At 51.8% G+C, this 12,153-nt stretch overlaps 1 protein-coding gene across 1 annotated transcript in view; it reads right to left on the bottom strand.

Annotated features, from left to right (window-relative positions):
- Eya2 (EYA transcriptional coactivator and phosphatase 2) overlaps positions 1 to 12,153 on the bottom strand; it is a 201,821-nt gene that overhangs the window by 178,342 nt on the left and 11,326 nt on the right. The window lies entirely within an intron of this gene.

The raw sequence follows: 12,153 nt of genomic DNA, 5'->3' as shown, positions 1-12,153 counted from the left end.
GGACACTTCCTAGACACCTGTTCTTGATTACTCCCCCCCAGACTTATCAGCCTCTGACATATTTATGTGCTCATTTTCTGTCTCTTCCACTTAATTCCAACTCCACGGAGGAGCAGATTTGGGTCTTTTTTGTCCTCGGCTGCAGTCCCCGTGTCTGGAGGAGGCCTGGTAAATGGCAGGTGCTCAGGACGAGTCTCGGAATGGATGAATGGACGCAGTCCACGTTCTAGAGGGAGCGGGTGGGCGCGGGGGGAGGTGGAGGGTGAAGCCAGGCACCTCGCCGTCACTGAGCACTAGGCAGATGCTTCTAGAGAAACACAGATTTTTCTCAACAGGAGAAAGGAAACAAGAAATAAAGCGATAATCCTAAAATTAGAGCCGAGAGCTGACGTGGGTCGGTCACGGTAGGGTCAGGCTCAACGTTCTGTGTTCCTGTCCGTCTCTGACCAACGCCGCCCTTGGTCTCTGGCTATCCCTGAGGCAGGCCTGGGGGTCTCGGCCACGACAGGCCCCATAACTGCAGCTGAGCCCCTCCCCTGGCCTCAGCCTCCCGTCTCTGCAGACGCTGGTCCCAGTGGCTCTGGCTTCCAGGTCACCTGCCGACAGCTTGGTGACTTCTTGGGGTGGGGAGTGGAGGAGAGGCAGTGTCTTAAGCTATTTGAAAACCTGGGCTGTTCTCAGCTCAACCTCGGCCTCTCGGCGCCCCTCCCTTCTCTGCCATTCCAAACTCCTAGAGGGGCACTGCGCCCTGCAGGGAGGGGCCATTCCAGTGGTGATTTCCCCCAAAGCAATAAGTAGCCTTTAACAATCACCAGGTGGGTCGGTGTCACCCCTGTGAACTCCTGCGACACAGACGCCGCTTTCTACTTCCCACAGGAGGGACACGAGCTGGGACACGCTCAGGGCACCCCAGGTCTCCAGGCTGGTAACATAGCCCGCAGCCCGGGCAGGCAGCCAGTGACCCCCACCTACACTACCACGGCCTGAGGTGACAGTGGGCAGAAAGCTTCCCACGCGGAGCCACTAAGAGACCTACTGTGCTGCCATGGTACAGACACCCAGCACGTGCGACTGCTGAGTAGGGCACCTGAGTCTTGGTGACGACCTGGAGCTCGGTCGCGGTCTGCTGCTCATGGTGGAGACTGTGCTCCTTCTACCCATTAAGAAGCCGCAGGAGGCCTTGACAGCATCGCAGGGGACCCTACCACCTGGGTTTGCGTACTGACTCCGACACGCACACGACCCTGAACTACACGTGACATATTTTCTAGAACACACCCCACACGTGACAGGAGGAGACTCTGGACTGGAACCCAGTGGACCGACTCTTAGCTCCTATACTAAGCTGCACCCGAGGCCATTACAGATCAAGCACATCCCTGGGAAAAACCCGAAAACTGCAACTAAGACTTCACGTCCCCCGGGTTGCTTTTCATGCCTGTCCTTAAGGAACTCACTGTGCAGTTAAGTGAGGGCCAAAGAGAAGGCGAGTTTGACTCTTCCTATGTTTACAGAGGCTGGGGAGTGTACCGACATTAGGAACCACAGTCCTGCGTGCAAGGCCTGAGCTCTGCCCTTTCACTCTCTCTCTCTGTGTGCCCTTGAACAAGTCACTGAACCTCTCTGTGCCTTATTTTCCTCATCTTAAATGAGGGCAGCAAGGTGCCGCCTTCAGAGAGTCACGGCGAGGGACAGATGAGTCAGGCACAGTCATTCAGAGCTGTTCCTGGTGCAGAGCAGGCACCTGGGGTATTGTTATCACAGTCATATTCACGCCAAGGTTGGCTCTTCTTTCAAAGGCTCGAGACAGACTGAACGTGCCCAGGCATGAACGTACCCAGAGCTGGCTTTACTGACGTCCTTGAGAGACCTTGTTTTTCATCTCACACTCCTGAAAAAATGGAGGGCAGAATTGCCATTCTCGTTAGTGACGGATTCCGGTTACTTGGGGAAGGGGGGATTTGTCGCGAGCAGCTTGCCGAGACAAGTTTTAGGAGTCAAATGTTTCATTTTAAATGAGTGGGTTGTGGGGAAAACTTCAGACACCGACTCACGTTCCTCAAGTGTCACTCGCCAGTTTGGCCATCCCTGGGCACCACTCTTGCTGCTTTGGCAGACTTGATTTTAAAACCGTATTTGTCTTAAGCAGGAAAAACTTGCGAAACCATTTGTTTGAAATGTTTGTTATTTTTTTCCAAATGCATGATCAAACAAAAACATGGCTCTAAAGAAAAAGAAGCTCATGCCTATTTTAAAGCTGATATGGAGAGGGTACACACTCCATTCCAAAGAAGACCAGTGGATTCTTCCAGAATGTTTGAAATCCCAAGACTGTGGCTATGGGAAAGAAGCAGGACTACCCCAGGGACCAGTGTCCTTCACTTGTGCCCTATCTCTGAGTGCTCCTGGGCAGAGGCGGTTCCACAGTAGAATTTGAGGTTGTAAAGCATCACTCCGTTTACGCTGAACAACAATCTGATGTAGAAAGTGTCTGTTCATGAACGAGAGAGGAGACTGGGGCTCAGAGGATGGCAGCCACCAGCCCAAAGTCCCCAGCAAGACCCCGGTGTGGCTGGGCAGCCCACCTCTTGTCCTTCCTGCAGCGGCTCCGCCTCTGGCCATCTGCCCACCAGCCCACATCCCAGCGCAGGACCTGGCCTGGCCTGAGGAGCGAGCCCCTCTTCCCGCCTGGCGCAGATGGCAGGGGCTTGCAGGAGACTCCACCTGGAGAAGGACGTCACAGCCCACTTCTGTTCCTCTCAAAAAAAAAAAAAAAATTCACTGGATCTCAGTGTAAAGGCCACAAGAACTCCAGCTCGTGGAGGATGATACGTGCTATTTTTTCTCCAGCCCCGAGGACAGAGCCAGGCCTTGCCCGCGAAAGGCAAGCAGCTACGGCCGAGCTCAGCACCCCTGGGGAAGGAAGTGACTGGGATCCTCGAATAGACCAGGAATAACCTCTGGGTCAGGGGGAGTCTCCAGAGTCCACCGCCATGGTCCACGCGCATGTCCTAGAGGCTAGTTCCAGGATGACAGCAGGTCCTACAGGAGAACAAGCCAGAGAGACCTGGAATGTCCCTGAGCGGCCACTTGGCCTGTCCAAAGCTCAGTTTCCCATCTGCTAAACAGACACACCCAGAGCCTGGAGGTGCTTCTGTGAAGGCATTGGAGGCTCTTCCTGAAGTGCCAGCGCACAGACACTCCTGCAGGAGGGGCTGAGTCCTCTTCCTCCAGCCACGATCCCCTGCCCTGAATACAGGGAGTATTTTGATCTGTGACCCTCAGAGGCGGACCTGCATATCTCCATTCTTTCAAAGTTTCCAAAGGCTGGGGAAGTTCCACTCGAGGTGGCAGTGACTGTTACACACCCCACACAAGCCGACCCACAGAGCATCGTCACCGTCTTGGGAAGGGGAACCAAGGCCCAGCTGGGATTTGAACCTGGAAAGCTGTACTCCTGGGTCCGGCTCCGCGACGTGCTCTAGCACCAGTCAAATCTGGTGAAGGACACGATTGAGATCCTGTGAGCTCCGAGGCCTGTCAGGTCTGGATCATTCAAAGCTGAGGTTAGGAGGCGGCCATGAGTCTTTGGCAGGGTCAGGTAGCAAGAAAAAAAAAAGAGAGAAATCTTTTGTTTTTCTTTTTCGATTCATTAAGGCTCATTGAGGGGAGCAAGGACCTCATTTTTTTCCTTCCCATGACTTCCCTTTCATTTTAACAGGGAAACGTGCATTTCAAAGACCGCTCAGTAGCCGTGTTGAAGTCTCAAGTTCAATCACAATGTCCCCATTGTGGCCGGGGGACTCCCTGGCCTTTAAGCTTGGGTTATAAAAATTTGGTCCGAGCCCAAAGTCTGGCTTTAATAGAATATTTTAATTTTGTTTAACGAATATTATTTTAAATCTGTTTGGCAGTTTTAAAATGTGTTCTTTTATTTTCAAATTAAAATTGACTCCTGTTCAGGGCTTTCTTGGAGATGGGGTTGCAGCGTGGAATGGGGGTGATAATAATACAAGCGCCCATTTATTGAGTGCTTACTATGTGCCAAACCACCTGCTGTGTGCCTTCATGCGTGCCACCAGGTCTAGTGCTCACAGCCACCCTGGGGACGGCCTCTGCTGTCTGGAAGGCCGAGAGGGTCAGACTCAAGGTTGGGGCAGCTGCATCTGAGCCCAGGGCCTGCGCTCTTAACCACAGTCCAACTGCCCTCCTGCCAACCAGCACCTTCCAGGGACACCACTTGCCCCCATCTCAACAGCTAGCTTACTCAACCCAGGCAAGCCCCAAGCAAAGCCAAGGCCTTGTAGGAATTTTCCGCTTCAGATTATCGCAAATGAAATTGTTGTTATCATTATTACCAAACTCATTCTGTAAAGGGAGGAACTGAGGCCCAAAGAGCACAAGTAACCTGGCTCAGGTCACACAGATAGTAATTAAGAGTGATGGCAGTGTCCGCAGTAAGTAGCTGACGTGGGTATGATGTGTACTGCTTGCCCAGCCCAGTCCCAGCCCAGTCCCAGCCCAGTCCCAGCCCGGGGCATTGTTAACTTGACCTCCACAGTGAATTTCTGAGACAGGTGCGCTACGTCCGCCCTGCTGTACAGATGGGGAAACCGAGGCGGGGAGGCCCTCTGGGGGCTGGTCCCGGGTTCAACAGTTGGCAAACACCGAGCCAGGTCTCAGCCCAGCTGTGGCCTCAGGTCCCTGCTCTCCTTCTCACCGTGTGGGCTTGAGACTTGGGGAGCCCGGCCGCCACGCGCCTGCCCACCCGGCACTCTTCCTAAGAAGCGCCGTGCTGCCCTGGGGTGGCCAGGGCACGACCCTGCTGAGGTGGGTGGGGGTCTGTGGGGTGGGTCTCCCCTCCATCCTGCTGCCTGAACAACAGAAAACTCCAGAAGTCCTAGCCAGTCCCTCTGTCCCCTCACAGGCCGCAGGAGACAACGGGCAGAGGCACCAGGGAAACACACTGGGACCCCAACACCAGAGGAGCTCGCCCTGTGGCCTCTGCACCTGCAGTTGAGCCCAGTCACAGCCCTGACCACAACACTACGGCACCGCCAGCCCCCGACCCGCCACCCCTCCACCCTGCCACCCCTCTACCCTGCCACCCCTCCACCCTGCCACCCCGCCACCCCGCTACCCCACCATGAAATGTCCCAGGTGCATGCGTCTTGTCACCCATCTGTCTCCCCATACTGCCACGGCTCAGGGGCCACAGACTTTTCGTAAAGCCTCACACAGTTGCTACTTCAGGCTCTGTGGACCCCAGGGTCTCTGTGCTACCTTCTTGTCTCTGCAGTTACAGCAGGAAAGCCACGCAGGTCAGATGACGGCAATGACACGGCCACCATCTCAACAGCTTCCAGCCCTCAGTGTTCACTAACTCCTACAAGGGTAGGGTCAAGGTGCGGGGACCAGCTGGTAGCTCTTCCTTCCAAGCCTGACTTCGGCCCTGACCCTGGGCTAACAGCCATAAGGGGGTACAAACGGAGACTGACTTGAGAATCCAGCTCTTACGACGGGGGTCGGGGTGAGCTGGGGCGGGTAGCCTAATGGTCAGGAAGCAAACCTGGGTTTAATCCTGGCTCTGAACCAAGCCAGGGGACATTGGGCATGTTCCTTCACCTCCCTCGGACTCCATTCCCACAACTGCAGAATATGGAGAATAACAACGGCCCAGGCCACCCACCAGCATTTGGAGACAAAACCCGGAATCTTTCCTGAGCACAGGGCCCAGCACACAGTGTTTAATAAATAGGGGCGACTTGCTATCACCCAACAAGTCCTACAAAAAACAGAACACCCCCACGTGGGTTCACTGAAAATAAGCATAAAAATAAAAATGCCAGGCCAAATTTCCAAAATCAGGTTCTTAAAGGCACCTGGGAGTCCCAGGGGATCAGAGAAGTTCCCTCCTGGCCATCCCCCCAGTCCCGGGCTCCCCCGAGTCTGCATCCACGTCCTTTCATCACGGTGCCTTTCTTGTGGGTGCCGGGGCAGCGCTGAGACATTCCGAGCGTTTCAGACATTTGCTGAGTTTAAGACATTCCTCCCCCTCCCGCGCCTTCCCTCCACACCCCATCCCTCAGGTTCTCCAGGGAGTGGGTCTGTGCTGCAGGAGGACAGCATCGGGACTCGGGCCATCGCAGACGGGAGGCAAAGAACCTTCTGGGCTCCGTTCTTTCCAAGGCTGGATGGAGCAAGCTCTGCTGGCAACACAGGCACAAGTCCCAACTTGTTGTGCCATGTGACACCGTCAGAGCCCAGTGTTGGCTTCCCTCTGCAGAACCAGCCACACAAAGGCCAAGGAGCACCGTCCTCCCGTCCTGCCCCGCTGCTCAGGGCACAGACAGGCTGCACCGACGAGTGTTCTGGAACACCCCCCAAACAAAAGCCCCGATCAGTGCAAATAACACACACCCTGGAAAGAAAACAGCCTCTTTGTGCTGACACCTTTTCTGTCTCTCGGAAGAAGAGGAGGTTTACTCCCTAAGTGGAATTTCCATCAGCACCTGGGTTGGTACCAAACTCCGGGACACGGTGGAGGACACTGTGTCCGTCTCTGTAGTTCAGCAAACTGCTGATCAGTGAAGATTTAAAGGTTTGTTCTTATGCCCTGCAAACCACCCCCACCCGCCGCCATGCTAAAAACACAGTGGGGATGATGACCCCAAACTGCTGTGGATACTATTAATACCGGACCCACAAAGGGACTCTAGGGAGGGGTTGGGAGGGGAAGAAAAGGACCAGGCAACGCCGGACATGTCCACCTCTGAGCCCCACAGATCCAGGCACAGGGAGGGGGCTCTGGAGTGACAGATGGTCCCAGAAACTGATTTTCCCCCCGGAACTGTGAAAGGGAAAGTCCAGATGGACAGGGCAATCCCAGCCCCATCTCTGTCCACCACGGGCCGTCTTCCCTGTTCTCAGAACCGAATCAAGAGCAGAAACCCGCTTGCTGTGTCCACTTTAACCAAACACGTCCAACAGGCAGGAATTCAGACTTGGCGGGGGGAAGGAGCACTGGTGGTTTTCGCCCTGTTTTGGTGACCTTCTGAGGGCTTATTTATGCACTTCAAGCCCATGACCTAATACATGTTGGTTTGGCTTCTCTTCCCATAATAGCAGCCTGTAAAAAGCTTTTGAGAATTCCCTGTGTTTTCTCATTTTGGGTCAAGAAAATAAAATCGATATCTAAGTAACCTTAAAAAAAAATGGCCCGCACAATCTGAACGTTTGGCGCGTTTCCACCAGGGCAAAAGCTCTCCCAAAGCCTCAGAGATCCTGGAAGTTGAGACCCACCTTCGCCACTTTTAGGGTGAGCTATTCGGTGACGGCGTATGTGGGAATTAGCTAAGAGGGACTTTTTTTGACACAAGTCAAACAATGGCATTTAAAACTCACGTTAAAGCAATTACCGTGCAGAATTCTTCCGTGTTTTTCCCATTTCTTAAACAAAAGTGTTCATGTCTTCAGCAGAGCCGCTCGCTGTAATTTTCTTTCTTGGCAAGCCCACATCTTACCATGAAACCCAAAATATGCGCGCTGCAGAAACAATAATGGTGGAAACAGACCCGGCTGACTCTGGCATGATTTTTCTTTGCAAAATTAAAATGCCTTTTGCCTAACACACTGTATATTTCAGTTCTGAAAGACGGATCTTGGGAGATGAACAGAAAAGAAAGGGGGACTGGCAGATTCGGCTGATGGGAGATGCAGAAAGTTCCCGGGTTCAGGCAGTAGCCCGACGGCTGGCTCCTCGTTCTCTGGGAGGAGAGCATGCCGATTTTATCATTTTTCCTTTAGTTACGTTCCCAGAGAGTTGACGGCTCTCCTCTGAATGACTGCAAGCAGATCTGCTCATATCTGTTCCATCTGGGAACACGCAGACATAAAACTATCTAACTTTGCCAGACACTCGAAAGGAAAACAGAAGGCCAAGTCCAGTGCCACTGAAATCCCACAGATTTTATGGGACGACGGACACAGCTCCATGGATGCTGAATGACAAGGTGGTCTCTACCCTCCGTTAAATGCTGTGTTCGTTTTTAAAGGTGTTGAGGTTGGCACTAGTGCGCATCTGAGTTCCTGGGTTCAGTCTCTGCGAGCATCTGAAAGTGGAGACAGGCTTTCAAAACAGCAAGGGCGGCCACATCTGGGCTGTCACTGCCACCTCCAGAGGCGATGACAGCGCCCACGAAGCCCCTCTTTCTCTAGCTGTTCGACTGCGTGCGGAGACCCGCTATCCACCCCCCAGGATTCCTCCAGAGACCTGCCTCGGCCCCCACTGACCCGCAGCCCGCCTGTCCCACGTTCAGGCGGCCGGTGGCCTCCCTTAATGTTCCAAGTGACAGAGATGAATCACTCCAGTTACCTGACTCTCGGGACCACCTGTTCCAAATTATTCTTTGCTCTCCAAATGTTTACGATCTAACCCCTGAACAACACCCTGCCCCCCCACCCCCGCAGAGCGGTCCAGCACCTTCCAGTAAACCTGACCGGAGCCGTGCCTCCCGTGCCGTCGCGGGCCTTTCCCCTGCCGGTAAATTTATTGACTCATTTTAGGAACTGAAATGTGTAGCTTTAGCATCGAAGGAACAAATCAAATTAGCCTTCATGAATAAACAGTCCTCCTCCTTGATAGAACCAGAACTAGCCTGCTAAAACGACTTGCCTTTGTGATTTCTAAATGCTTGATATGATCTTTTTCCCATTTAAAACAAAACAAAAAAAAAGTCAAGTTAGTTTCAAAAAAATAATTTGTAATGTGCATCAAATGCCATCCGTATCCAGCACCTCCCCCGGGGAAAGGGAGCAGGCACATTGTCTGAGCCAGGGTTTTGTGGCACATGGCAGGGTGGGTTCTGCTGAGAACTGAAGGCCTATCTTTCAGGCTCTGTGGCCTGCGGGAGCCGTTTGACCTTGACTCAGTTTCCTTGTTAACAAGGTTGGGATGATAATGATACTCAAAGGGCTCCAGGGAGAATCCACCCTAAAGATGCACGAGAGAGTTGACTTCCAGGGCTCCACCAGTGGCAGCTACTTCATCGTCGTGTGGACTACGAGGACCAAGTCTGGACGGGAGGAAGACACTCATCACCATGAAAGTGAGGGCCAAGAAAAAGGGGGCGAAAACAATGTAGAAGCCTGAGGCTTCCTCTGCCCCCTTTCCCTTGATACACCTGGCGGGTTCTTTCCTACCTGGCTCCTGGCATTCATTGACAGTCACTGCAGCCTCAGTCACTGTCACCTAGTGTCACTTTAAGTATGTGCCATCTGATTGAGGGGGTTTATCCTCAGATTCCAAGAGGGCGTTAGTCAAACACCGTTAGGCCAGGGAAGGCCTCAAAGAGAACACGGAAGCATATCTCCAGCGAGCTCCCTGCGGGCTCCTGTCCTCCCAGGTCTCCCTTCTGCTGTGTGAGTTGGATTATTTGAACAGCCACAAATGATAGGGGGAGAAATGAGGCCTTCAGGAAGCTGTTAGGATCCTGGTAGACGGGGATCTGGAATAGGGCTGGGAGGGAGCAGGAGTATGAGTGTGAGTGTGAGTGTGTGTGTGTGTGTGTGTGTGTGTGTGTTCTGTCATCAGGCCATGTTTTCTCAGCTCTGGGGTTAATTCTCTGTAAGGAGACTCCTCTGTGCACAGCCCACCAATTCCTTTTTCAGAGCAGCTAGCTGGAGAAAGCATGCCCCCCCCCACAAAACCCCATCTTGGCAACAGGCAGGAGAATTCCACCCATCAGCCCCTTCCCTCTACGAAGTCCACGGATCAGGAGGGCCATAACCAGGGGAACTCCCCCCAGTCAGAAGCCTCGGGAGGGGTTTCTTCTTTCTCCCAGGGACTTTCTGTCAGGACGCACGGCCTTGCTTTTCATTTGGTGTCCAGGTAAGAGGCTGGTAAATTTTCCCCTTGCCACGTGACCAAGCCCTCTCCCCCGGCCTCTGCACACATCTCTGTGGACACTGCCTGATACGTACCCGCTTCCTTCTCCCCTGAGCATCTTTAACACAAGGAGGCCTCCCCGGCAAAGCCAGCCCCACCCAGGCCCGCTCCCACCACCCCCTTGCAGAAGAACGTGTGCGTGGGTACCTAGCCGCAGGCTGGGTCTAAGCAGGACGGTGCTGTCCCCCTGATTCTCTCCTGACAACCACAGGCTCTCCCTGTCCAGAAAAGTGCCGTGAGTGGATGGAAACCCCACTTACTGTAAGTAAGGGGCTGCGATTTTATTACACAAGGAGTTTATTGCTGGCCTAATTAGTTTCAAAGTGGGCATTCCAGCTGAGGACACCTAAAAACATCTGGTAGGAGGAGAAAGAATGGCCCTCGGTCTGAGCCAGTTACGCTTGGATTTCTGCATAACTCTGGTCTCTTGTGCTCAGCGCAAGTTATCTTTGGAAAAGTAACTGAGAAAATAAGGAAACGGTTTCTTCTTTGTGGGAAAGGAGTCATCTTGTCACGGGCGGGGGAACCGAAATGGTCTTAAAGTGGACGTGCTTGGACTGTGTCTAGGGTTTCCCAAGCTGCCGGGGTCTCCTACCTCCCTCAACCAGCCACACCACAGAGCCTTTTTGCCGAGGGCTTTTCTGTTCTCCCGACAGCAGCTAGCATTTTATCAATTTATCCGTCTGGAACAAGGCTTGAAATCTCTTTACATCCAATTTAAAGCAGAAGTAATACCACATATTTGAAAGAGCATGTCTTGGTGTTTTTGCCAAACGGTAATCCTGTAACACGTCAACAAACCATATCTCTTTATGATGTGTTTAACACAACACAAAAGGCTTGAAAAGAAGATGCTAGAACTTAAGTGATTAAAACAGCTGCTTAAAAAAAATCTCAAAGTACTGGGGTGCACAGCTTTTTATTTCCTTTAGTTACCTGATACTAGGGGAATGATTTATGTGTTTATAGAGAATTCTTATGCACACAGGCACTACGCTGAGGCTCTGCGAAGAGAAGAAAGATGCCAATTCTTTTAGGATAAAATAATAAAGTTAATAATATTGAGAAGCTAAAATTACAAGAATGGCGACATGCAAGCTACTTAAAAAAAAAAAAAAAGCTCAATTTCTTTCAGATCTACCCATATTTTTTTTCTCAATTGCAAATTTTAGTTTCCTCCAAGTGCAAGGAGATTTTTGATGACAGACACAGTTTCATGCTTAAATCAAGATTCAAACCATTATCATTTGTTATATAAATTCCCCTTAACTTTCCCCAGTCTGAGGATGTCTGGATGTAAGGAAAGAGAAAGTTTGACCAGTTTAAGATGATAAAGAGAAAAGGGGGGGGGGAGCATCACTTCTTAAGTACAATTGCCTAAAAGAGTCCTTCACAGACTATTTTGAAAAGGAGCCTCTCTCTTGGGCAGGGCAGCGTGGACCCATGTGTGTGTATTAGGTGGTAACCAATGGGCCCCAGGCTGGTACGTGGCTGCTTGCTTTTTACTCCTCCTCTGGTAATAGAAATTTCACTCAAGCAAGCAAGGCTCCGGGAATTAGTAGATTGGGTTTGAAATACTAGGTCTGCTGGTTATGATTTCCTTTGGGGACGAGCTCCCTAACTCAAACATAATTCGGCACTCAAATGCTGCCACGATGTTTGTAAATCATCTGCTTGCCCTCCGCCCTGGCCAACGGGACTCTGATGCTCCTGCATCCCCTGCACTTGGTAATTAAAAGGTCCCTCCACCAGGAGTGATTTATATCCCAACGTTATATTTTTTTTTAAGAAAAGTAATTTAAAATGATGCAGCATTTCGGGAAAAGGGGAGAAACGAGAAGATAATCCACAATTATGTAGCATAGGTCTTGCCTTACAAAAAGAAAGAAAGAAACCAGAAAGCAGTAGGGTGCGCGCTGTCAATGCTGAGCTGCGACTTGGGGAAAGTGGGAACTTGCAAGGAGCAAGCGCTTGGTTTTCGCCGCTGAGGAAAGCGCTTTGGAAATTTTGCGATAGGAGTGCTTTGGCCGGTCGCGCTTTCCTGATATTCCTAATATTTTATAAATATCTCTTGCCCTTATAAACTATTGGGGGGGGGGCTAAATATATTTAAGGAGCAAGGTCTGGCATGGCCTTTTAACCTCCAAACCGCAGGGCTAAGAAACGATTCCAAGTGCATCCCCCGCGCTCTCCCCTTACGAGGAACC

The sequence above is a fragment of the Marmota marmota genome, unplaced genomic scaffold, assembly GCF_001458135.2.
Source record: "Marmota marmota marmota unplaced genomic scaffold, marMar, whole genome shotgun sequence".
NCBI classification, from domain to species: Eukaryota; Metazoa; Chordata; class Mammalia; order Rodentia; family Sciuridae; genus Marmota; species Marmota marmota.
Note: the sequence above shows the minus strand (reverse complement) of the source record. Positions and strands in the feature narration are given on the sequence as shown.